Here is a 27,778-nt window from a genome sequence, read left to right on the forward strand (position 1 = left end):
GAATGTAAAACGGCATCCCAACAACAAGCCAAATACGTACCGTACCTTAGTGTTACTATAGGCACGTCACAGGCGTTAGGAACACGATTTTCCTTTGCAGTGTGTGATGTGTTTCTAAGTTTCCTCCCTTCGAAACATCTGACTGCATGCAAATTAAAAGGAACGAGGGCGTTTTGAGAAAAGGACGGCGAATGCACGCTCGCAATAGAGGATTTTCAATTGTTGCCCTGCCGAGTATTGTTTACAATTATTTCACGTACAGAAAACAGTCATGGGTTTCCTATCGCCAACGATTACAATTGATGAACTCTGACATAGAGCTCAGTCACCATGCAGTAATTTACAGACACCTCATCCAAGCTTAGGAGATACGTGCGTCGCTTCTAACGCTCAGAATGCCATCAAAATGTACTTATAACATAAATAACTTATCCCAGAAGAAGTGGTATGAGTCACTCGCATGCAAAACTGCTGGTTTTACAGCTATCCAGTCTTGAACGTGCAGTTGTGGAACTTCAATGAAGTAGTTAAAGCAAAAGGAAAGGGAACGATGTACACATCAGACTGAAGCCGTTTTTCGCATTCAACATCACCTCCGCATTCAGGCAGTCCAGTATCTATCGTCTGTTTTAGTTCAAAGAGAGGACTTTTGTAGTGCTAAGAAAGAAAATAACTATATAACAGGACCGAAAATACAACGAAGGCAACATTATGTTGCCAACGTCTTTACGTGTAACTTCTTTAGGCGAAGATTATTTTTTAAGACTACAATGTGAAAAACCACAGATATTGTCATTTAATCATCAGGCTTTTCTCTGCTATACAGTCAACTACATGCAAAGAAGTGCGTGTCTGTGTTACAATATCCTTACCAAAAGACAAGTTGTCATATTAGCATACCAGTGTCATTCTTTGACGAATACCACTCGCGGTGTGAAAAGTGCACAGTTTTGCGTGTGAGTGGCTGATACTAACGTTTTAAGGAGGAGTTATTAATGTTGTAATTACATTTTAATGTGGTTCTGAGCGTTCGACGTCGCGCACTTCACTTTCTGGTTTAACTCGATGTCCAACCGGAATCGGTTGTAGGTGTAAGAGGTGGCAGCGTTGTGTTCTAAATGCATGTACTAATCTATAAATGTAATGATTTATTCGTTCTACTGCACTGTTTACGCCCAGTGAGCATAATTTCTCAAGTATGTTTACAGCTGCCAAATAATTGTTAAAATTCGTGGTGAAACCTTCAGCTGTCATTTATTTTGCACAATTCGCCACTAGTTATTAAGCTTAGCTGGTGTAAATGGCAGGAAAGTTATATCATCATTTTAACAAAAGTATTTTACTCTTTTAAGCCCACCAAAGTACGTAAAACAAATTGTCACAGTAGTAACTATGTACGTTCGTTTTCATCAAGAAGCGAGTCCACATCAACAGCTATCTGTTGATGTGGACTTGTTTTTTGACGAAAACTGTGGCACGTAGTCATTAGTGTGAGAAATTTTTTACATTTATGGTTGGCCTATAGGTGCAAATTGTGGTATAACTTTCTCGGCATTTATGCCAGCTAAGCTTGGTAATGGTCACTGACTGAAACTAGTAGCGAATTCTGCAAAATAAATGATAGCTGAAGGTTTCACGAAGAATTTTACCGAAATATGTTTTCATTTCTTACTATCCTCCAACTGTTGAAATTTTATTGACCAGCATGTTGTGGAAAAGTGTCGAATTGTGTAAGTTAATACCGTGGCCGTGCGGTTCTAGGCGCTCCAGTCCGGAGCCGCGCTGCTGCTATGGTCGCAGGTTCGAATCCTGCCTCGGGCGTGGGTGTGTGTGATGGCCTTAGGTTAGTTAGGTTTAAGTAGTTCTAAGTTCTAGGGGACTGATGACCACAGCAGTTAAGTCCCATAGTGCTCAGAGCCATTTGAACCACTTTTGTAAGTTAATAGCTCTCATGGGCTAAAGAGTATTTTCAATTTGTTGTAGAACAGGAGAACGGTGTAACATATAATAGTTGCTAAGAAAATGACTCACCACCTATCGACAACCACTACGATTAGTGAACTGTCCACAGTGTTGAAGCAGCGTGGAATGATGTAATGGAATCTCTCATCCAACCTCAGTTTGATTGTATACCCCCCTCCCCCAATCCAGTTATAGAATAGGACCGCTGTTAAGCAGTAGTTGTAGTAGTAGTGGTAGTAGTAACGATAGCTACTTATATGAATTTTTCAAATTTTTAAGAAAATGAAAGTGGTTCGCATTATTAAAGGCCAACATTCCCATGCCTAGTAATGACATTTATGAGCATTAGCCTAGTGGGTAACATTATATACATTGCCTGAAAAAAATCGCAATAACAAAAAGTAATTAATGTAGAGTAATGAAATTTCGGGAATATAATGGTCTAGGTAACATATCTGAGTGATTAACAGTGCAAGATGACGTGTACGCGGAGATAAGCGACTGCAGCTCTGAAATCCTGGTACATTAATAACCGGTTTAACCGCCAGAACGTTGAATGTAAGCATGCAGACGTGCCTACCTTGTGTTGTATAGATGCCGGATATCAGTTTCTGGGATAGAGTCCCATACCTTTTCCACTTGCTGTTCATTAATGGCAGCACAACAGGTCAAATCACCAGAATGACGTCCAGATTTGCAGTCACGATGCTTGGATCAACCTCAAGAGTGCTCCTGCTGTCATACGAAATCGCACCCCAGATATTATCTCCAGAAACTCGCAGCCAGATCGGTTGCAGGCGCTCACCTGGCCTTTTTCCAAGCAACACACGGCTATCACTGGCACCAAGACAGAACGAGCTTTTGCACAACATACCTGCAACTTGCCCTCCAATGAACTCTCGTTTACCACCACTGAAGTCGCAGATGGTGGTGGTTTGGAGCGAGCGGGATGAACGCTATAGGACATCTGACTCGGAGCTGTCCTTCAAGTAACACATTTGTAACCGTTCGTTGTGTCACTGTGGTGCCAACCGCCGCTCAAATTGCAACTGCAAATACAGAAAGATGTGCCAGAGCCATAAGCCGAATACGACGGTCCTTCCTTGCGGTAGAGCCACTTCGTCGTCTGGAGCCCGGTGTTCTCGCGACCATACATTCTCGTTACCACGTGACCACCACGGCCAGCCGTCATGTACAGTGTTACATTCCTCCCAAGTCCTTCTGCAGTATCGCAGAAGGAACATCCACTTTCTCGTAGCTCTATTAGACGGTCTCGTTCAACCTCAGTTTCCTTTTCATAATGGCGTCTTTCTTGCCTTAAAGTCATTTTTGACTAACATCAACTCACCATGTCCAATCTCAAAGATAGCTAACCCTCACGACCGTACAACATATATTTACGGCAAAAGTGATTTTCATCTTTTTAGTAACGCTACTCGCGTCACTCCTATCCCGACTGGCGCGAAACACGTCTACTAGATAGGGTTAACGGAGAACTACTAAAAAGTTGAGAGATGGGCAGTTCGTTTTGTGCTTTTGGTAAATAGAGAGGAGGGTATGATATGCGAGTGGGTTATCAATCATGATAACAAAGGCATGTTTCGTTGCGGAATGATGTTTTCACGAATTTCAATCACCAACTTCCTTCTTCAAAAATGGTTCAAATGGCTCTGAGCACTATGGGACTTAACATTTGTGGTCATCAGTCCCCTAGAACTTAGAACTACTTAAACCTAACTAACCTAAGGACATCACACACATCCATGCCCGAGGCAGGATTCGAATCTGCGACCGTAGCGGTTACGCGGTTCCAGACTGAAGCGTCTAGAACCGCACGACCACACCGGCCGGCTAACTTCCTTCTTCGAATGCGAAAATATTTTTTTGACTCACACCTACATAGGGAGAAATGAACATCGCAGTAAAATAAATCACAGCTCACACGGAAATATTTAGGTGTTTATTTTTCCTATCAGCTAATCGAGAGTGAAACGGTCGAGAGATGTCAACTCTCCGTCGTACGGTTACGTAACTTGCTGGTGAGCGCCTGGAAAAATATTAACCTTCGTAAAGTTTACTTAGTTCTAACTAAAAAATATGAGCTCTTAGTAAGTTGAAAACTGTAGGACAATAGGAGTACTTCTTGCTGAACAATTTGATGTACAATTAATCACATTAATTTCCATACTGACTATATTACGTTTTCTTGCGAAAATCAATAAATTACGTGTTCTGTTTGGCACCCAATGCTTGGAATCTATGCTTTGATTATCTTACTTAGATGCTTGAAATTTACGTACACATTAACACCACGTCCATCTAAAAAGTAGACTACAATGAGAAACATTTACAACTGATAATCAAAAGTGAGGTTACTTTCTTATGACCAATCGGTATGTGTTTACTTACTGTTGGTAATACGCTAGTATCTTTAGTGTACTTCAATGCAAATAATATCGTGAAATAACCCAAAAATTTCGAAGCCCTAGTTGAAATATATTTTTTGTGCATAAAATAAACGTATCAGAAAATTTAATTCTGAGGAAATTCAATTCAAAATTATATTTGATCTCTGGAACGCCTCTGTTATTCCTAATGCCTTCCAGCCGCGTAATCTTCTTGGTTTACGTGTTCTTCACATTTCCTCTTCCTTTTCTTCTTTGTCTATGTTATTCTGGCAGCTTTAGTTGTCCCAGGGACAAACTTTTCTGCTTTTGCCACTGTCATTGAATCAACAGCCTCATACTGAACCCAGAGTATATTTCTAGCAATTGGAGAACTTCATACCAGTACCAGAACACTTTTTTTAGGGGCGCAATAGCTTTCGAGGATGACAAAATAGGGAAACCTCAAATTACAGAAATTTATAAGCAAAAGAGCGGCCGAAAAAGAAAGACATATATAAGGGAAAACATAAGACCTTCGTAAAGCGTATCTTCCAATACGGCTGACGATTCGAGAAGCAGTTGTGCAGTGTTTTTTTCTTTTTTCCTTGAATGCGAGACTAATCACAACATTAGTCGAGTGAAAGCAACGGACAATTGTGTACGGCAGCACAAAGAGTGATCTGTCTACACGGGATCGGCGTGTTATTCTCGATTTGACAAAGTTAGTGGTGGAGTGAGACTGAATGTGCTTTCTGCACAGCCAGGTACGGAATTTGTGTACCCTGTCTACCAGCGTCATGTGCTATACCATGTGAAAGGGTGCGGATATTTTTGAAATGTTTGCGAACCATGGAACTGGGGTGGAAAGTGGATGTCAGGCTGGTATTCACTTTGTCAGCTGTGGGGAAACGCCTAAAAGCCACATTAGGCTGACCGAAACACCGGCCCTGGTCGTTGGTTCAACAGGCGGATTCTCTCCAGGGCCAGCGCATCTCCCTGAATCCCGTTAACGGCCGTGGTACTGTCTGCGGCTATCCGGACAGGTCAACCACTGTGTTATGTAAAATATATAAAATTGTGTTGGTGCAATTTGATCCAATAAATAAAATGGTGTCAGTGTAGTTTGCTCCAATGTAGTTGATGGACCTTAATAGATGTAAAAAGAAAGCTCCTACGAATCAATCTGTGTTACACGGCGCCGCCGCCGGCATTATTTGCCCGCGGCACCCGAGACGGCGCTCACGCCGCCTGACCGCAGCGGTGCGCGTGCGAAGCCGGGTTGCGAAAAGCCTCAGCGCCTGTGGTCTGCTGGCTGTGGCCTGCGAGGAACGCGGGTCGCGCCCTGGCGCTGCCCTATCCGGCCGACCCAGCCGCCTTATGAAACGCCCTCCATCCGCCAGCCCGGCTCACCTCACAGCTCAGCGCCCGTCTGCGTCTCCATCCGAGGCATTTAGAAAGCAGGGAAGGAAGTTCGGCCCGCAGCGCCACATCGACTACGAGGTCACTGCAGTCGGAGCGCAAGATCGGATTGGGGTTGGTTCAAATGACTCTGAGCACTATGGGACTTAACTGCTGAGGTCATCAGTCCCCTAGAACTTAGAACTACTTAAACCAAACTAACCTAACGACATCACACACATCCATGCCCGAGGCAGGATTCGAACCTGCGACCGTAGCGGTCGCGCACTTGCAGACTGTAGCGCCTAGAACCGCTTGACCACTCCAGCCGGCTCGGATTGGGGAAATATGGAGTTGAAAATCGTCAGCGTTCCCTCTGAACACACTATTCCGAAATTTCCTTCAAGCCTTGTTTTAATATAAGCGAAAGAGCATGTGAACGGCAGGTAAAAGCCAGCGGATAGCTTTTGGTCGTGTTCGGCTCGCATCGAGAGTGCTCGCTGGTTTTTAGCTTGATGTCGGATTTTCAGGGAACCGTTAAAAGAAATTCCCATACTCTCAGCCTTGGCGATCACAGCACAGAAAGCATTCGTCAACTGTTCTTCACTGACATGAGCTTCGTGAGTACTGGAGTGGTCAGAAGCGAATACAATGCTGCTTGTAGAACAATACTGACGCTATACGTGCGTGTGACAGCTGAAAGATCAGCTGCACAAATTTTCGAACAAAGAGAAATGTGTTTAGTAGCAAAAACCGAAGCACTCAGAATGTCCGACTGGGAATGTGAGGAAGTCAGTAAATTAATTAGTTGCTTCCATCACCTGGGAGCGGAGTGAAGGGCACATTTCTTTTTGTTAAAAAGGAACGCCACAATAAACTTCCTTTGAAGAAAGTACGTGCGTATATGTCTCTATTATAATGTGAAACTGAAAATATACGAAAGACCTGATCATTTTCCTGGCCTACTTTCAGAGTAGCTATAATTATCACTGTTATTTGTGGAGTCGAATAGATAAAAACTGTAATCTCGTTATTACGCTACCTCCCCTGCAACAAGCTATATAGTAGGCGATCTGAAGCAGCCTATCTGATGTGGTCTCGCTGTATACGTACTTCCATTATATCTTTGGGTGCTCCGCGTATGTCAACACAGACATCAGGAATTTTCTGTGCAGCTACTGCATTGCCAAGCAATTATTAAAGTAAATCTCTCCGGCTGATATGGATCTGACTTTTATATTCTTAGTCGATAATTAGAGAGATCTGCTCTTAAATTTCCCCTTCAGGTGCATTGAGAAGCCAGTGAAAATCATCATCCGACACATGTACGAGGTTTCGCAATAATACGATCGCCCAGAAATTAATGTACCATATTGTTTCCTTTACAGTTATTTATCGAACACAATTAAACGTCCACACAAGAAAGACTGATGTTTCTTCTACGCTCCCTATTTTACCACGTAATCTCCTTCCCGTTCTGTGGCCTTCCTTCAGCGAGACGCCAGGGCGAGTATGATGCCCTGTCGGTACCACTACTTTTTCTGCTCACAAAGCCATTTCTTCATTGCACAAATCACTTCTTTATTGTCATCAAATTGTCATCCAAGAGTGGCATCCTTCAATACCCCAAACGAGTAGAAATCTGAGGGAGATTGGTTAGGGCTGTAGGGTGGATGGATTAACACTGTCCAACCCTGTTTAGTGATGTTTTCCGAAGTCCTCAAACTTGTGTGAGGCCGAGCATGATCATGTTGAATCACCTGGTTTGTTATGGCGCTGCAGTCGCTGGAAGCGCTTCTTCAGTTTGGTTAATGTGTTCACTTATGCTTCAAGGTTACTGGTGCTGGCTCCTGGCATTACGAATGAGCACAACAGCCAGCTGCATCACGTCAGTTATGGCAGCGTTGGATGGCTTCCGCGAACGCTGCAAATCATGGAGCTCTGCCGAACTGCCGTCTGTAATCCTCTTTGCCCAACGACTAACCGTACTTCTGTCGACTGCAGATGCTCTCTAATGTGTACACAAACGTTTGTGAATGTTCTTAATAGTTTTCTTCTCCGCAGTCAATAATGACCTTCCGCTTGTACCTCAATTACAGACGCCATTTTGAAACGTTGCTGCAGCTACGCCAGCTGTCGAGGGAAAGGGAAATTCTCGCGCGGACTCTGGAATTTCAAATAATGCACACCATAGGTTTCGCGTTCGTATTATTGCTGTTGGCTGAGAAAAAAAAGTGATGCATTACTTTCTGGGTGACTCTCGTATTAAGGAGGGATGAAACTCTAATATAGTGCAGTAAACCGATATTCTTAGGCAACGGTTAATGTAATTTACACCACTTCACGATGTACGGAGCTTCGCATTACTCATAATGCTTCTACACTGAAGCGCCAAAGAAACTGGTATAGGCATGAGTAATCAAATACAATTTAAACAGTCAGAATATAGCGTGGCGGCCGGCAAAGCCTATATACGACAGCAAGTGTCTGGTGAAGTTGTTAGATCGGTCACTGCTGCTACATTGGCAGCTTATCAAGATTTAAGTGGACGTGGTGTTGTAGTCGGCGCACTAGTTATGGGCACAGCTTCTCCGAGGTAACGATGAAGTGGGGATCTTCTAGTTCGACCATTTCACGAACGTACTATGAATGTCAAGAATCCGGTAAAACATCAAATCTCCTACATCGCTGCGGCCGGAAGAAGATCGTGGAAGAACGGGACCAACAACGACCGAAGAGAACCGTTCAACGTGACAGAAGTACTACCCTTCGGCAAATTGTTTCAGATTTCAATGCTGGGCTGTCAATAAGTGTTAACGTGCGAACCAGTCAACAAACCATCATCGATTTGGGCTTTCGGAGCCAAACGCCCACTCGTGTGCCCTTCATGACTGCACGACACAGAGCCTCATGCCTTACCTGGACTCGTCAACAACGATATTGGACTGTTGATCACTGGAAACATGTTGCCTGGCCGTACGAGTTTCGTATCAAATTGTATTGAGCAGATAGGCGTGTACGTGTATTGAGAAAACCATATCTGAGATGCCCCGCAACGTGCTGTTCAGAAGAGATCTCCACCCCTTCGTATTCTTACGGATTTATGGAGAGCCCTCCGGGGCTCATGGGGTCAGTTCCCTCCACCACTACTTCAGATATTAGTCGAGTCCAAGCAGCGTCGTTTTGTGGCACTTCTGCTCGCAGGGGCCCAACGCGATATGAGGCAAGTGTACCAGTTTCTTCGGCCCTTCAGCATATGTGTCGGAAGATATCAAATTTCATATGTGTTTGCTGTACCACTTCATAATAGCCTTAAGGAGAGGAGAGTTCTATTCTTCTAACTTCACATTACATAAACGACGTTTTATTATTTAGGGCTAGGTGTTGATTATGCCCACATGGCTTTGATTCCTTTGAGTACTGATGTTTACCACTTGACGTCGATCTAGACTCTTGAGGCTGATTTTGGTCCTAATGTTACATTCATACTTTCCACCATGTTTTGAGGAACGGGAAATATTCGTAATAGTGGACATACACTGACTAACTATAAAATGAGATGGCACTGGATGTGTTGTTAATAGCTAGTGGCTCCTCTTCGACCATTCAAAGCTGCTGTAACAAATCGAATCATGGTCACTACGAGGTATATGAATCGTTTTGGAGAGATGCTGATCTGAATGCTGATCTGACCCATAGTAGCTCTTCCTGCGCTCCGTATGGTTCTATGGACGTGATGTCACATCCGTTTATCAAATGTTCGTGGTCATTCTGAGTGGCGGTTTAAGCGCGTAGAAACACTTTCATTGTCGAATTGAAAATCCACCGTAGACACTGTTGAGTCAGGTAACCAGAATTACTGAATAAACTCTGTCTTGCTATGACCAAAGCATCTTCCGCTCACTATCACCGCACATTCAAAGACGGTTAAATCGAGACTTGCATTAATGTTAACTATGCCTGTCAGTAACAGACTTCTGAAATATCTGTCAACACCTGCTCAATTAGCTGCCTCTAGCCGCAATTTTGGGCGTTACCCTCTTCACCGATATAAATAGGTCAATCCATCCCGCTACTTTTGGTCGCTCAGTTTATATCTTGTATAGCAGTTGCCGAATACCAATAATATATCTACATTAATCAATCAAACTGCAAATACAGCGTTTTATTATTTCTAGTTGGTGGGTCGACGAATGAGCCTTTAGAGACGGTGAACAAGCTCGAATTAGGAGGAAAGATGGAAAATGAAATCGATAGTGTTCTTCTCGAAGGAGCCTTCTGGGTATATGCCTTAAGCGATTTAGAGAAACGTCAGAACTTGCCCAGGCGATTTTCCCTCTTCTGAGTTAAGTCTATAAAATATAAACAATTTCTGTTCACTGCACCTCTGGTCTGTGTGGATTGAAGACGAAATGTGCTAACAAACTATTGAACTATGCACGGACATGTTGCATAGATGTATGGATGTAATGAGTCTCCAAACTCATAGATATTATGCAAATGCGCCGTTACTAATTATTCAATTCATTGCGATTCAACGCGTTGAGATAATGACAGGCTTTTCGCTCAGGTTTAGTAAATTATTTAAATGCACTCTTGTCAAATAGTAATATCCTTGCCAACGGCGAACATCATTCGCAACTCAGAGGTGCTACAACTCGTGCTTAACGATGGTTACTAGGGGAGAACACGAGGGCAGAGTCTGTTGCAGAAATAGGGCCAGCCAGGCAGCTGCGATTGCCTCTAGGTCAGTGTCTTGTACGAGAGGCGATCAATAAGTAATGTAGCGCACTTTTTTACTGAAAACAAGTCGGTTTTATTGAGAATTCCACTACACCATATTATTCCCCAATCTTTTGGCTACAGAATCCTGTTTTTCTATATAATGTCCATTCAATGCAACCTCCTTACGTACCTTACTCAGAAGGGCAGTATGCCCACATGGTACCATGTTACTGGTTGACGTCGTAGCGAACGTCTTGCTACATCAATAACCTCCCCTTCATCCATGTTCTGTTTCCCGATGAGAGCATCCTTCATTAGGCTAACAGTTAGAAATTCGTAGCTATAATATCCGGACTGTAGGATGGATGAGGAAGAACAGTCCAGTGGAAATGAAATGATCGTATGAAGTTTTGTAAGCTCCTCTCGGGTGCACAGACTCGTATGAGGCCTTGCCTTGTCATGGATAAGATTGCATTTTTGTGGTGACGAACACGCTGATGTCGTTACTCGAACGATACCGTACACTTCAAAGTTGATCGTTGCACCATGACGAAGGACATCGAAGGGAACAACCCCTTCAGAGTCCCAGAAGACCATCGACATGACTTTAACGACTGAGGGCGTGGCTTTGAACTTTTCCTTCGGAGGAAAAGTGGTGTGACGCCACTCCATGTATTGATTTTTGTTTCCAGGTCGAAGTGATAGACCCATTTTTCGTCACCTGTGACAATGACCGACAAAAAACTGTCACGATCAGCTTCGTTACAGGTACGAAATTCCACAAAGATGGTCCTTTGTTCCTCTTTATTGTCTACTGCTAGGTGGCGAGGAACCCATGGGGCACACACCTTTGAGCATTCCAACTGGTGGACGAGTGTGTCAGCGCGTTCAACAGAGACGTCGAGCTGTGCAGCGAGCTTTTTGGTTATGACCCATTATTCACCTCGAATGAAAGTGTCCGGACGTTCCAACACTGCAAGAGTCTTAGTTGCCTGCGGGTGACTGATACGCGGGAGATCGGACAGGTTTGCGCTAACGTGTTGCAATGACGACAGGCGCCTCGCCAACGACTTACCGTGCTTTTGTTCACTGCCAGATCTCCATAGACATTCTACAGGCCCCTATGATCATCTGGGATGCTCTGGTTTCGCTCTAAGAGAAACTCAACGACCGCTCTCTGTTTGGAAGGTATCTCCGTTATAGACACCATTTTGAAGGCTAAGTATAGCGCTGTCACCTGTTAGAACTTCATGAAGTATAGTAGCTGAAGCCTGAATACTCCACGATGTCCCACAACAAATTCCATGTTTTTTCAGCCCAAATTGGCCGAGGAAAGAAAGTGATGCATTACTTATAGAACGCCCGTCGCAAGAGCTACTATAAATCACGCAATTCTGCTTTCTGGATTTCGACCCTGCACTGTGCCTGAACTGCCTTGTTTCGTTATTGGCTTCCCTTTAGTGCTCTAGACACGGTGATTTTGGCTCTGTTAAAAAATTACAGGCTCGAAGTAGACAGAAACGTGGCGACGGAGTCTTACCTAAACAATGCTTTCAGCGAAACTTTCGTACCCAGTGCCAGTGTCATGGATCGAAAGTTACTGGAACTTTGTCCGCAACAGTTGTCATTGGAACAGGAGTCATACCGGTAACGACGGCACCAACAGCGTGAAGAGCATGTTGCTCTCCTGCAGGTCCTCTCTCAGCAGCAACAACCTCTTTCGGTAGTCACGGCTACACTGCCATCATCGTTTGTTGCCTTCGATGAGTCTTCAGAGAGCTGAAAAGTCCACCTCCGACGTTCTTAACTGTGCCGTTTTCATTATACCATTTATGGCAGTCAGCAAAGTGCGTTGCTCTTCTCTTCTATTAGTAGTTGATACAAAGTGGTGCAGAAGTTGCAGCCACTCTTGGACCCTAGTGCTTTGACTTTCAATTGTCTCTTGCTCTGTTGACCGAGTACTAAAGCCATCAGACGCACCGTTTGGCAGCCAGGCTACAATTTAGTCAGTGTCATGAACAACATGGATAATTTTACGCAACGTGAGCTCCTACTTGCAGGGTCTCGCACGCAAATGTAATTTCACGTTTCAGGACTGTAAAGTATAATGTGCAGAAGCATTGATTCTGGGTGTGATTGTGTGGCGTGCCCCCTACGGTAGGGAAGGGGGGGGGGGGGGTCACAGAAAAAGTTTTGGCCAAGTTCGATCATAGTACGGGGGAAATGCTTAAAAGTGCTGAGTCTTTTGAAGTTATTTCTGAATGTCAGCATGCGTTCAAAAATGAAATTCAAGTGCCAAAAATAATTCGTCGGCTTCGAGAGCAACAGGTAACTGATATTTCGACACATAATCTCTTTCTATCTGTAGTTCTTGCCTGACTTCTCGGGCGTCCGGATCGCCGGTGATTCATGAGAAACTTAAGTACGCCCATCAGTCTGCTCTTCCCTCGATTCTCGGCGTTGCGACGTGCTTCACACAAGGCGAGGAAACTCCAGCCATAACTTGACTGCAGCATCTGGCATTCCAGAAGCAGCTGCCCCCACCACGCAGCGACTGTTGGGCCTGCAGCAAGCAGGCGCCTCGCAGCGGTGTGTCAACATGTGGCTCCACTCATCCGTCAGCTCGTCGGTCGACGGCTGAACAAGTGGCTCACCTGCCACTGCGAAAGCTTTTCAGTCGGTCCATGAAATTCCAGCGGAATACAAGCGTTACCGTGTCATTAATCTGTGAGGGCAAGTATGGGCGGCTCGGCTATCCTTCGCTGCTTAGTAATCTTCTAGGTGGTGCGCTCCCCTACTGCTGCTGACATTTTCGGCTTACATGCCTTTACCAGTTTTTGTTTGAAAGCAGTGCACCAAGTCAGTTTAGAGTTCGGAACGGTGCCCTTTCCTGACCTTGATGATCTACGCAATTTGTACAAGCAGATTTTTGAACCAAGGCGCTAGTATGCACGTAATTTTCATTACTACATCGCTGTGCCAAAATTTTGTAGAGCTATCTTTGTCGTTTCTAGTAAGAGAGGATGTTCAAGTGGAACTTGCACAGCTTACTGAAAGGGTCATTACGCACTTGTGGTAGTTTTAAATCCGACATTGATTTCTGTTCTATAGTCGCTCTGAGGATTTGTTAGTTGTTGCCAGAGGCCACTATTTTTCAAAGATATATATAAAGGAAACATAGATACAACTGCCCCCTGGTGATGTGTCGTGTTATCTGTTAGCTTTAGCCGTCCGATATATACTGGTGCTGTCACTTACAGTTTAGGGTTGCTAGTGAATTTACCATTTTATAGAAGTATTTAGAACAACTGTTTCACGGTATTTTGCAGGGTGTTAATTACTTGAATGATATCATTGTTGTGGGGGCAACACATGCCGTTTCAGGAACTTTGAATTCCTTTTCAAATGGCTCCAGGGAAATGGCTTATACTGTCAGCTGTAAAAATGCAGTTTTTGGGCCCCTGGTGTTAAATACATGGGGTACATTCTTAGTCATATCCCCGACGAACCCCAGTTCGATTACTCCCTCTTCCCAGATGTCCGCGATCGAACTGACACCTCTGTCCCCTACTTGGACAACATTGCACACACCGAACTCAATGCCCCCATCACTACTCAGGATATCATCCCTACACTCGGCACGAAACGCAACACCGCACCTGGTCACGATCGTGTCACCTACCGCCATCTTCGTGAAGCTCCTGCCTCCTTCCTCGCCACCCTGGCCAGGCTCTATAACATTGTCCTGTCCACCGGCTACTACCCCGACCTGTGGAAAACCTCCCATATCCTGATGTTCCTTAAACCCCACAAGCCGCCGTCCGCCGTCTCCTCCTACCGTCCCATCAGCCTTACCAAAGTCCTGGGATCCATCCTTACCCGATGCATCCACGAGCATCTCCGCCAGCACCACCTTCTTCCCGTGACCCAGTGTGGCTTCCGGCCGTCCTTCTCTACCGATGACCTTCTTCTTCACCTCACTCATCTCCTCTCCGAACAGATCAATTCCCGTCGCTCCGCTATCTTCCTCTCCCTCGACCTCGAACGCGCCTATGACCGTGTGTGGCATTCCGGTCTCCTCTTCAAGCTCCAAACCTTCGCCCTTCCTATTAACTACATTCGTCTGACCGGTTCCTTTCTTTCTCAACGTCCTTCCTACGTCACCGCCCATAACACGGATTCCTACACCTTTTTCCCCTCCGGCGGTGTGCCCCAAGGTTCCGTCTTCTCCCCTCTTCTGTACCTCTTGTATATGGCGGTGTCCCATCCACCTTCTCCAGTACGCCGATGACACCGCCTTCCTTGCCCTCGCCCCCACCCTGCAGCGCTCCCAACACCTTCTCCAGTCCCATCTTGACCGATTCACCACTTGGTGCAACCAGTGGTTGCTTAAGGTCAATCCTTCCAAAACCCAGGCGATCATAGTAGGCAAAACCACCCCTTTCTTCCGCCTCCTCGACTTCTATGTCACCATCTATGGTTGTCCAATCACACTCACCCCCACCCTTAAGTACCTTGGCGTCACCCTTGACCGTCGACTCTCCTGGACCCCCCATCTCCAGACAATCCAAGTCAAGGCACGCTCCCGTCTCCTCAAGCTCCTTTCTGGCCGTACGTGGGGTCTGGACCCCTCCACCATCCTCCACACCTACAAATCCCTCATCCACCCTATCCTCTGCTACGCCCACCCTGCCTGGATCTCCGCCCCTCCTACCTTTTACAAACCCTTCAAATCCTCGAGCGCCTTGCTCTTCGCCTCGCCTATCTTATCCGTCTCCCCTCCCCCACGTTGATCCTGTACGACCTTATTCTGTTGCCCCACCACCTCCTTTTCCTCGAATGGATACGGATCCTCTACACCTCCTGTAAACTAGATCCCCCTCACCTGCTCGTTTCTCACATCCTCTCCCATCCCCGTCCACTGCCGTGCCTGTATTTCCATGTCCCAACTGCTCTCCATCTCTCCACTCCCCTTACTCTCTCCCAAGATGGCTTCCGGCAGCTCCCCCTCCCTGATGGTGCCCTCCTCCCCTCCATCTACCCCTCCTACCAACTTTGATACTCCCTCCCACTTCCTGTGTTTGTTGCTATGGTCACCCTCTCTCCCTTCTCTCCCCCTTCCCTCCCTCCTCCCTTTCTCCCCCCTCCTCCCCCGTTCTTCCCCTACCCCCATACCTTCATTCCTCCCACCATCTCCTCTGCCATTGGCATCTCTGCTCTCCCCCTTCCCTCCCCCACCACCTTCTTCCCCTCCTGGCAGGTTCTCGGATTCGCACACGTTAAGTGGACATTCGGGCGCCGGAGATCATCGCCATCAGTTTTTCGTGTGTGTGTCATCGTGTTTGTGATTTAGCGTTTTTCGCCGCCACGCTCTTTCGTTCACGTGTACCGTCTAAATCATCAGTGTTTGTGCGCAGTGCCGACAGTTTTTCTTGTTTTTTCGTCGAGTGTGAATAGCTTCATGTTTTTAATTATTGTATCTACTGTTTTTTAACCACCAGTATGTTACTTTTCTGTCTTCATTTTCTCTTTTATTGTACTGCTTGTGGCTGAAGAGCGGAATAATATTTTCCGCTGCCAGCCCACCTTGTATGAGGTGCAAAATAACAATAAAGAAAAAAAATCTTAGTCATAAGGATGCCACGCTCACATACGACTACGTCGATGCTATCACTGTATGCCGACCTCTACTGATCTAAAACAACTGCAGTCATTCCTGAGTAAAATCACGTACTATTCCCAGTTTATTCCTCAAATGGCACAAATCGCAAACCCTCTCAGTCAGCTGCTCAAGAAGGGCGTCAGATCTGCGTGGTCGGCCGCCTGGCAACAGGTTTTTCAGCGCCTTAAGGATGGTTTCAAGGCGGAGCCATATCTGATGCCATATTCACCAGGCCTGCTATGGACACTCGCGATGGACATGTTCTGTTACATGAATGTGGCGTTTTTGTCTCATATGTTGTCGGATGGTTCCGATTTGCTGGTCACGTGCATCTCCACAACGATGACTGTGTTGTAGCTTAGCTATTGACATATTGAAAAGGAGGTTTTAGCAATCATTTACGGGGTCAAGAAAATACATGAGTACTTGCATGGCAACAAATTCCATTTGTTGACATGTTGTTTCGTCATCGCTGTAAGTTCCCTGAAAAGACAGTACGGCGTCTACAGTGTTAGGCGTTGATATAAGGCGTGAGCCATTCTGAAACTCACTTTCGCCCAAACGCCCAACACGCCAGTGCAGACCTCCTGTCCCGACTCCACCTTGGCCCCAACCTGAAATTCGACTATCAGGAACCAGTTTGTTTTAACCTGGACCAGAAGCTACAACATACTCTAGACGGATTCCCGCTGACAGAGCACAAGGTAGCCGCAATGTCGTCCCTCGTCTTGGTGCTGTGGGAAATTATGTCTGCAGTAGAGAAGGGGTTCGCAGGACATGCTTCCAATCAGACTGACCGTGTTTTACGCAATTATTATGTTCTGCGGTGTCAGGTCATTGGGCATCTTATCGTTAACCACAGAGGATGTTGAATGTAGGGTCATCTTTCCAGCCCTGCTCCATCTTTGCTTCCTTCAGCTAATTAATGCTTTACTTTGGGGGACGATGACCGTGAAGGCAATGTGCCCAGCCGCATGTCTACAGTCCTGGCATTGATGTCGATAGGGAATGCACATGTCACCCTCATGACTGCTCTCAATCAGGTGGCCCACGTGTAACGTTTTTGACATTGCCACGCACTGGTCATTCGTGGCAGAGGGTCCATGCTAATTTTTATGGGCCATTTCAGGAAGTTATTTGGCTGCTGGTAGTGGACAAATGGCTCTGAGCACTATGGGACTCAACTGCTGAGGTCATTAGTCCCCTAGAACTTAGAACTAGTTAAACCTAACTAACCTAAGGACATCACAAACATCCATGCCCGAGGCAGGATTCGAACCTGCGACCGTAGCGGTCTTGCGGTTCCAGACTGCAGCGCCTTTAACCGCACGGCCACTTCGGCCGGCGGTAGTGGACACTCACTCGAACTTGCCTTATGTGGCGTGGATGCTGTCCACTACCACCTCTTTTACCAAATATGCCATCTCGATTATATGCAAAATAGCCATAGAGCCATGCAACAGTCTGTCAGGTAACAGGCACCAATTTATGCCAACACAGTTCCAGGTTCTTTGTTGCCATAATGACACTGAACACCTGACCACCAGCCCCTTTCACCCGACCTCCAACATAGAGACTAGATGGTCCATACATTCATAATACAGATGCAGAAACCCTTGCATATATCGTCTACTGAGGAAGCCCTTCCCCACTTCCCCGCTGAATGAGCTCAGTCCAGCCAAAATACTGCACAGGTGCAACCATCACAACCTGTTACACCATCTACATCCTGTGCGGTGTGCCCAGCCAATTTACAGGCCCATCCATAAATGGGCAGTCTGTGTCAGGACATGCTTATCTGGGCCACTTCCAGGACAGACCAAAGGGTTCGTTATCAGCCACAAGGAACGTCGTTTATTTGACGTCGTGGACATACTTGTCGATTTGACCAACCGCTACAACCAGTGCCACTGACGACCACAGTTGCGATCAGCACCCACATCCCCTCCACCACTGTCGCTTCTGACCCACGTGCCTGACACCAGGGTCACTACCAGCTGTGACTCTCGCCCTCACCCTGCACTGGCCACATTCCAGTAAGACCTCTGGCCCATGCTCCCAAACGCAAGATGAGTGACGAGTGTATCACAGTGCAGGAGGCTATGGAGGTGGATTCGCTCGCTCCACCCCGACCACCTTTCACCCCTGTTGTATCAGTGCAGTCTGCTGCCCCAGCACATTGTCACTTTTGCCGTCCTGCAGTCCTCGGACAAGCATAGGGGTTAGCCGGCACCAGCCCCATCGTTTTTGATCCATTGACAGGTGTTCTGTGACTTACTTCCAGCCCCCCCCCCATTTCCACCGATACTGTCGTAAGGCTCAGCAACGTTTCAGACAGCAAGGTGCCGACACATACAAATGAAAGGCCAAAAATCAGAAGTTCTCGTAGAGTGTAAGGTGGGTTTATAATGTACCATTTTCTCCACATTTCACCACAATTCTGCCCAACGCCATGTCGTTGCGCCCAAATCTGTGACGTCCAGCGCTGAAATCATCCGTTTTTTATGGAAGACTGAGGAAAAAGTTTCGGACACATCGCTGCTCAGCTTAGACAAGAAAAGTCGTCAGAAGGTGTCATAAACGGCGTGATTGAAACAACCCCTTTCATTTTTCCACTTAAAATTGGCTGCATTTGTTGCTAAAGGTACACTTTGCTTCATAAGTAAAAGATATTCTTCAATGAATTTTGCACAATATAGAAACTATACTTACAGGGGCATGAAACTCTAGAACTTATTTCACTTATGAAAAAATGAATGAGCTGTTACATATTAAACTTCGCGTTTAAAAAATCTCCAGTTTTATAGTTAATTATCAGAATTTATACCACAGTTTTTAATAGATGTGGAAAATTATTAATTTTCATACATCTGTAAGTATAGTTTGTATGCTGTGAAAAATTCATTGAAGAATCTCTCTTACTTATGAAGAAAAGTGTGCCTGTAGGGACAAAAGCAGCCAACAGCAAGTGAAAAAATGATGAAATTTCACATGTAAAAAAATTATTTTGCTATGTTTTTGAACTTCCACTGTAATGAGTGGAATCCTAAATCCTTCTTGGTCATGCTGACAAAGTTTCATGAATTTATTTGTATAACTGTAGACAGTGGAAATTAAAATGTCCTGGGGTGCCTCTCCTGCTCAAAGTCGGCCCGTTTGACGTCCTACCTCACTTAAACATCCTTTCCTGCTTCAGATAACGTTCAAATTATTTGGAATAACTTTAGTCATGCTACATTCCAAAGAGATGATATCACGTTCAGTGGAATTGTAGACCATCAATGTCCTTTGAAAAGGATTGAAGCGACGTGGGGTGTCACTTGAGCCAAAGTTAGTCAAGAACGTCGACCTGTGCACATCGCACTGAAAATTGTAGTTTTCAAACGTTAAATGCGTGAAAAGAACGCTTCCGTAGAAGGCGTGGTTTCATGCTGGTACATTATGACACCTGTTGAGGCCTTTTCGTGTCGATTATGAGCGGCGGTGTGTCTGATACGTTTTTATCGGCTACCCCTAAGTAACCCCGTGATTTCAACGCTGGGCGTCGCGGTTCTGACCTCCATCGCAGAGACATCAAAGGAAGGGATGAAAATTGGGTAAGAGGGAGTGTGATGACCTTCCCACCAAGTGATCTGTCGATGATGCCGTTAACCAAAATTGTGATGCAATTTGGGACCAAAGTGACATCATGAATCCATTTTACACCTCGCATGAACCTCTGAGCTCTGCCATTTCGCTCGTTTGTGTCCATAGCTTGCCGTTTGAAGCGTCGCTGAGTCCGTCACAGGGCGCCACTCTTTGGAACCATTACGAAGGTAGGCTGTTTGCATTTTCGTGCCAAATTTTGAACGTCTGTGTCGCAATAGGAGGAAATGACGAGATCTGAAAGAAGCAACTCTCATTCGGTAGCACAGTTTATTAATTATTAGTGAGAATCTGTTTCAAGGCAAGTTCGGCAGACAAGCATGACGCCGAAGTAATTTTTCTATCAGGATACTGTCAACAGCGTAACTGTAACAAGAGAAACTTCAAGTAGAAGTCTTTGAAGCCAAATTAGATCCTCCGCAAATAAAAATATATGATGCCTCAGTATACAACCCTCTTCACGTACGTACAAAGAAAGGACGTAAATAACTATAGAAATTTTCCTGGCATGGTTCCGTAATATCTTTCTTCGTTCCTCCTTCCCTAGATTTAAAATATATACACTGATATTGACTGTACATACACTATGTGATCAAAAGTATCCGGATACCCCCTAAAACATACATTTTTAATATTAGGTGCATTGTGCTGCCACCTACTGCCAGGTACTCTATATCATCGACCTCAGTAGTCATTAGGCATCGTGACTGGGGTGCTCCGTGGAACTCACGGACTTCGAATGTGGTCAGGTCATTAGGTGTCACTTGTGTCATACATCTGTAAGCGAGATTTCCACACTCCTAAACATCCGTAGGTCCACTTTTTCCCATGTGACAGTGAAGTAGAAACGTCAAGAGACACGTATAGCACTAAAGCGTATAGCCCGACTGTTGACTGACAGAGACCGCCGACAGTTGAAGAGGGTCGTAACGTGTAAGAGGCAGAGATATACCCAGACCATCACACAGGAATTCCAAACTGCATCACGATCCACTGTAAGTACTATGACAGTTAGGGGGGAGGAGAAAAAACTGGGATTTCATGGTCGAGCGCCTGCTCAAAAGCCACACATCACGCCGGTAAATGCCAAACGACGCCTCGCTTGCTGTAAGGAGCGTAAACATTGGACGATTGAACAGTGGAGAAACGTTGTATGGAGTACACAATGTGGCGGCCCGAAGGCAGGGTGTGGATATGGCGAATGCACGGTGAACGTCACCTGCCAGCGTGTGCAGTGCCAATAGTAAATTCTGAGGCGGTGGTGTAACGGTGTCGTCGTGTTTTACATGGAGGGGACCTGCACCCCTTCTTGTTTTGCGTGGCATTATCACAGCACAAGCCTAAATTGTTTTTTTAAGCACCTTCTTGCTTACCACAGTTGAAGAGCAATTCTGGGATAGCGATTGCATCTTTCAACACGATCGAGCACCTGCTCATAATGCACGGCCTGTGGCGGAGTGGTTACACGACAATAACATCTCTGTAATGGACTGGTCTGCCCAGAGTCCTGACCTGAATCCTATAAAACACCTTTAGAACTTCGTGCCAGGCCTCACCGACCTACATTGATATCCCTCCTCAGTCCAGCACTCCGTGAAGAATGGGCTGCCATTCCCCAAGAAACCTTCCAGTACCTGATTGAACGTATGCCTGCGAGAGTGGAAGCTGTCATCAAGGCTAAGGATGGACCAACACCATACTGAATTCCAGCATTCCCGATGGAGAGCGAACTTGTAAGTCATTTTCGGCCAGGTGCCCGGATACTTTTGATCACATATTGTATCATAAGTTATGGTCATCTGCTTCTTTTTCGTGTCTGTATACGAAGGCTAATCTCAGGAAATACTGTAAGGATTCTGATTCGTTTTTTCCTAATAGGTAGACTTGTTCACAAGGAGAGCTTTTGTATATTATTTATTATCGCTACGTCAGACAAGTCATCCTGCCGTAGGTACTTAGAGTTACCCGTGCAAAGCCAGTATGGGCCACTGGTAGTCCATATTTGAGACCTTAAGGTATTCCTTTTCCCATTAGCGGAAGCTGTCTAATGATGGAAATTTTGAACATCTATACAGGGCGGGAAATTAGATGAGGTATCTTGATTTTGCTTTTTTGTATATGTGGCTCATGTATAATACAACTGAATCTTGTAAATGAGAGTGAGTAGCTGATAGACTGCAGTGTCTTTATTGTGTTTTTGTAATATAAGGAAGGGAGACAAGGATTTCAGCGGCTGGCCATTAAAGAGTCAGATGTCGAGAGGCTGAATCGCTTTCATCCCCCTCAAACTGCAGTAAGTTGATCGAGCATATGTCTCCACCATAATATCAACAGTGTTGTAGATACTTGATATGTAAGGTACTGCAAGAATATTTGAAATTCAAAAGACGATATTGGTGGAAAGCTTGGAGATGAAGAACTAAGGGATCTCAGCTCTATATCCATTCTCCAAACTCGGTCGTAACTGGTTACCTTTCTGTTAGTGACATTCCTCGTTGCAGCTATGGGGCAACAGTGGTCATAGAGAGTGCTTGACTGTTACAATGTGATATGTGATTACTGCACATCTCTCTAATTTATCAGTAACGTAACTGTCATGAGCTAAGGTCATTACTGTCAACTGTAATCTGCTTTAACCGTTCCTTTTCCAAATGAAGGTTCTATTCCACCCCTTACCACCGCAGCTATAATCCTACCTGCCTCCCACCACTTAGTTCCTGTCTCTACTCCTCCCGCCAATGTCCCTCAGTTTCACGACGAATGCATCACTATTGCCTCAAATTAAGATACAGGTTTATACTCAAGCCAGAGTAATTTTATGTATTTTAAGTATCGTAATCAATGGCTGTAGAACGACTACTACATGGCCGCTGTTAATCTCCCGAGAGTGGAATGCACACTGCTTGAAAATTGCTAAAGAACAGAGACATTATTGGACAGGAATAATCACAGGCAATGATGGACGACATGAAAAACAATACATGCGTAATAGAGGCAGAAGGGTATATTTATAACAAAAAATAGAACAGATTTCACCCCATGGAAAAGCGGAAAACAGACATAAATAACTGTCACGTTTCACACAGGTCAGACTCCCAACAAAAAGGTCGATGTCGGATTCTCAGTAATGAATATGGCACCTTTTGCACCTTTTATTCATGCTGGCTACCAAATTGTTGAGGAATCCCTGAGGGATATTGTCCTACTCCTCTTCGAGCCGGTTTTCAGTTCATGCAACGTTCGGGGAGGGGGGTGTACCTTGAGAAACACATCGGCCAAGAGCACTCCAAGGAGTCTCTATAGTGACTGGGTCCGGGGAGTACGGAGGTCATTCCATACGTCATCTTCACTTTCAGCTGTACTGTATGGGCGGGCATTGTCGTCCATAAAGAAAAGTCGGGACTAACCGCACCCCTAAGTAGACGGACATGATCCAGAATAATCTCTCTATAGTACCGCTGTGCAGTAACGGCACCTCGCCCAAAGATATGCAGCGGTGTTCGGCCATTGTGCGTAATACCTGCCCGCAACATAACACCTAGGCAATATCGATGACGTTCAAGATCATTCTGTGCCGTGTAACGTGTTATCCTTTCACTCCACACCTAATTGTGCCATGAGCCAGAGTTTAATTTCGTGTAATTCCTGCGGATTTGGAGTCCGTTTGTCCGCAAGAGCGCATGGAGCGTTAGTGTCACCGGTAGAGGACAGGTCGGAGGAGAAGATATTTAAGGGCTACGGCGACCTGCGGAAAAGTCCATCCTTACCCGACGCATCCACCAGCATCTTCGCCAGCACCGCCTCCTTTCCGTTACCCAGAGTGGCTTTCGGCCGTCCTTCTCTACCGATGACCTTCTCCTTCACCTCATTCATCTCCTCTCTGAACAACTTAATTCCCGTCGCTCCGCTATCTTCCTCTCCCTTGACCTCGAACGCGCCTCCGTGTGTGGCATTCCGGTCTCCTCTTCAAGTTTCAAACCTTCGCCCTTCCTATTAACTACGTCAGTCTGATGGGATCCTTTCTTTCCCAACGTCCTTCCTACGTCACCATCCATGATTCCTACACCTTCTTCCCCTCCGCCGGTGTGCCCCAAGGTTCCGTCCTTTCCCCTCTTCTGTACCTTTTGTATACGGCGGACATGCCGGTGCCTTAACCCCCCATCCACCTTCTCCAGTACGCCGATGACACCGCCTTCCTTGCCCTCGCCCCCATCCTGCAGCACTCCCATCACCTTCTCCAATCCCATCTCGACCGATTCACCACTTGATGCAACCATTGGTTGCTTAAGGTCAATCCCTCCAAAACCCAGGCGATCATAGTAGGCAAAACCACCTCTTCCTTCCGCCTCCTCGATTTCTATGTCACCGTCTATGGCCGTCCTATCACCCTCACCCCAACCGTTAAGTAACCATGCGTCCCCCTTGACCCTCGCCTCTCCTGGACCCCCCACCTCCGGACAATCCAAGCCAAGGCATGCTCCCGACTCCATCTCCTCAAGCTCCTTTCTGGCCGTACATGGGGTCTGGACCCCTCCACCATCCTCCATACCTATAAATCCCTCATCTGCCCTATCCTTTGCTACGCCCATCTGCCTGGATCTCCACTCCCCCTACCTTTTACAAATCCCTGCAGATCCTAGAACGCCATGTTCTTCACCTCGCCTATCGCATCCGTCTCTCCTCCCCCATGCAGATCCCGTACGACCTTATTCCATTCCCCCACCTCATCCATTTCCTCGAATGGATACGGATCCTCTACACCTCCCGTAAACTCGATCCTCCTCACCCGCTTGTCTCTCCCATCCTCTCCCGCCCCCATCCACTACCGCGCCTGTATTTCATTTCCCACCTGCTCTCCATCTCTGCACTCTCCATACCCTCTCCCAAGGTGGCTTCCGACAGCTCCCCCTCCCTGATGATGCCCTCCTCCCCTCCACCTACCCCTCCTACCAATTTTGATACGCCCTCCCACTTCCTGTGTTTGTTCCTATGGTCACCCTCTCTCCCTTCTCTCCCCTTTCCCTCCCTCTTCCCTCTCTCCCCCCTCCTCCACCGGGCTTCCCCTAGCCCCATACCTTCATTCCTCCCCCCATCTCCTCTGCCCTTGGCATCTTTGCTCCCCCCTCTCCCTCCCCCGCCACCTTCTTCCCCTCTTGGCAGGTCCCTGGACCTGCACACGCAAAGTGGACATTCGGGCGCCGGAGATCATCGCCATCAGTTTCTCGTGTGTGTGCCATCGTGTTGTGTTTAGTGTTTTCCGCCGTCACGCTCTTTCGTTCACCTGTACCGTCTCAGTCATCAGTGTTTGTTCGCAGTACCGACAGTTTTTCGTGTTTTTTCGTCGAGTGTGAACGGCTTCGTATTTTTTAATTTTTGTCTCTACTGTTTTTAACCACCAATCTGTTGCCGTTTTCTCTTCATTGTCTCTTTTCTTGAAATGCTTGTGGCTGAAGAGCGCAGTAGACTTATCCGCTGCCAGCCCACCTTTGTAAGAGGTGCAAAATAAAAATAAAGGAAAAAAAACTGGGGAAAAGGATAGTGTGATATGGGCGGCGAAGAGCACAAGTGAGTTGGCGTGTTGGGTTGACCAAGCGTCTGCCATGGTCCTTTGGCGAGGGCGGTGCCTTTGCTCACTGCGGGTTGTGGCTGGGCCACGTGTTGGTCGCAGCCGTGAAGATGGCTAATTAAAAGCTACTTTGGTAGGACATACAGTATTCAGCGTGTCCTCTGCTATTGAAGTTGCAAACAGTTTGTGTCCATTGTGGTGCCGGGTTGGAGTCCGGTCTGACCTTTGCAAGTACTAGACGCGGTGGCATCTGCTGGATGATCCCCGTGGGTTTCCGACTACGAGTAATCTTCGTTATATCCTTCTCTCGGCGCTCGCTAAGCAGGCGTTTGTCAATGGGCGCTGGATCTTACGAGAAATCACGCTGAGCATCCTATTAGTGTGCACGTCACTTGGTGTAGCGTGGTGTGTTATTTTGACTCCGTATCCTGGTTGCCCTTTCTTATATATATAAGTGTGTTATTTATGAAGGCTTTGTCGGGTACTACTTGAGTTTAGTTCTGTTAATGTGTGTGGGCTTGTGGCTGTCACTATTCCAAATTGATTTTAGAATCTAAGGGTATAGAATACAGATCCAATTCTTCTGATTTACGAATTGTGATTTATGGTCAGTGAAGAGTGTTTAATCTAGCTACCTTATTTCTGAGTCATGTCTACAGTTACCTGTTGGCTAGTATCACGAGTTCGAGCTGTTTACTAAATTATTTGCATCTACCAGAAAAAAACTATGTCTCAGTAGTCAAGTCAGAGTTTCCTGCATAAGGTTCGTAATTTTCTGCATTTGTAGTTCGTTTAATTTTTACTAAATAATCAACGAGTTGTCTCTGTGTTACAGGTTAGGTAATTGTATGTCTTGTTAGCTGTAGTCTAGTTAAAGATGCCTGTGTACCATGATTGAAACTTTTAATGAAGGTTTCTAATTCTGTGGTTGCGGCAACCGCTGTTCTATGTTAATAGAGAAGGAGGAATTATTGCTACTGACGTTGCCTCTGTCACCGTCTCTTTCATCATAAATTTGAACCACATTTGTCAGTCATTTTGGCTACCTCAAAGGCAATGGTGTTTTGAAAATTACTGGCAATAGCCGATGGTTGATATTTTTGATATACTCATTTGATCACATATTTTGTTGTTTGTAATGTAAATGTGTTTTTAGTTTGTTTTACATTATTTACTAAACGGAAGTGATTTTATACTGTTACCGTTTTGAGGTGTTTGCTATCAGTTGTGTTATTAAAATTTGTTCAGCTCTTGAGGCAATTTGTTAATGTTATTCTTGGATTTTTGCTTCTTACAAAATAAATTCATTAGTGTGTTTAGAATCATTAATAAATTCATTATGGCTCAGTACCTTTCCACTCAACACCAGCTCCTTACCGCATTTTACAACTGGTGGCTAGACTCACATGCTAGAGAGAAGAAGGATTCGTCAGAGAGTTTCACTCTGGACTACTTTTGCTCCCTGTACCAACGAATTCCTTCTCGATGATGGCTTTTTTTTAAGTGGGACGCGTTTAACAGGATTCTGAGCGTACAAACCAACCTGATTTAATGGCCGCGAAATAGTTCTGGCAAAATCACATGTACATAGCCGACCAGCGGCATGCTTTCACATAACATTCCCACCTTTGGGGGCCTTTTTTAATCTTGTGATGACACATCTGGGCACACCCATTAACTGTAAGCACAGTAGTGACGCAGCAACTTCGAGCCGTCCGTCTGTTTGTCCACGATCGTAGGCTCTCAAATGACGTTTTGCAGGTGTGTATCCGTACCCTACATAACGTCGCGTTAATCGATCCCAAAACATGCTTCGAGAGACACATTACTGCTTGAACTGTCGAATACATACAGAGCGTTCGTGCACAGGGTTCGCTACAACTAACACTTACCATCCCCTACATTTTCTTTTAATATATTTTTTTGTCAGGTGATCTGTGGCAGCTGTCGGTTACTGCGTAGCGATTAGCAGTTGATCCTTAGCAAGCATCAGTTGTTCCTTTGCAATTGTCAAGCAGCGTAAATAGCAAAGAAATGAAGAAAAAAGGGCCTAAGGGATGTAATAAATATCTAACATACAAACAGCAAATAAATTTAAAAACGACCAAGAACTTCTCTTACACTACTGGCCATAAAAATTGCTACACCACGAAGATGACGTGCTACAGACGCGAAATATAACTGACAGAAAGAACTTGCTGTGATACGGAAATGATTAGCTTTTCAGAGCATTCTCACGAGGTTGGCGCTGGTGGCGACACCTACAACGTGCTCACATAAGGAAAGTTTCCAACCGATCTCTCATACACAGACAGCAGTTGACAGGCGTTGCCTGGTGAAACGTTGTTGTGATGCCTCGTGTAAGGAGCAGAAATGCGTACCATCACGTTCCCGACTTTGATGAAGGTCGGATTGTAGCCTATCGCGATTGCG

Source organism: Schistocerca serialis, chromosome 6 (assembly GCF_023864345.2).
Source record: "Schistocerca serialis cubense isolate TAMUIC-IGC-003099 chromosome 6, iqSchSeri2.2, whole genome shotgun sequence".
NCBI lineage: Eukaryota > Metazoa > Arthropoda > Insecta > Orthoptera > Acrididae > Schistocerca > Schistocerca serialis.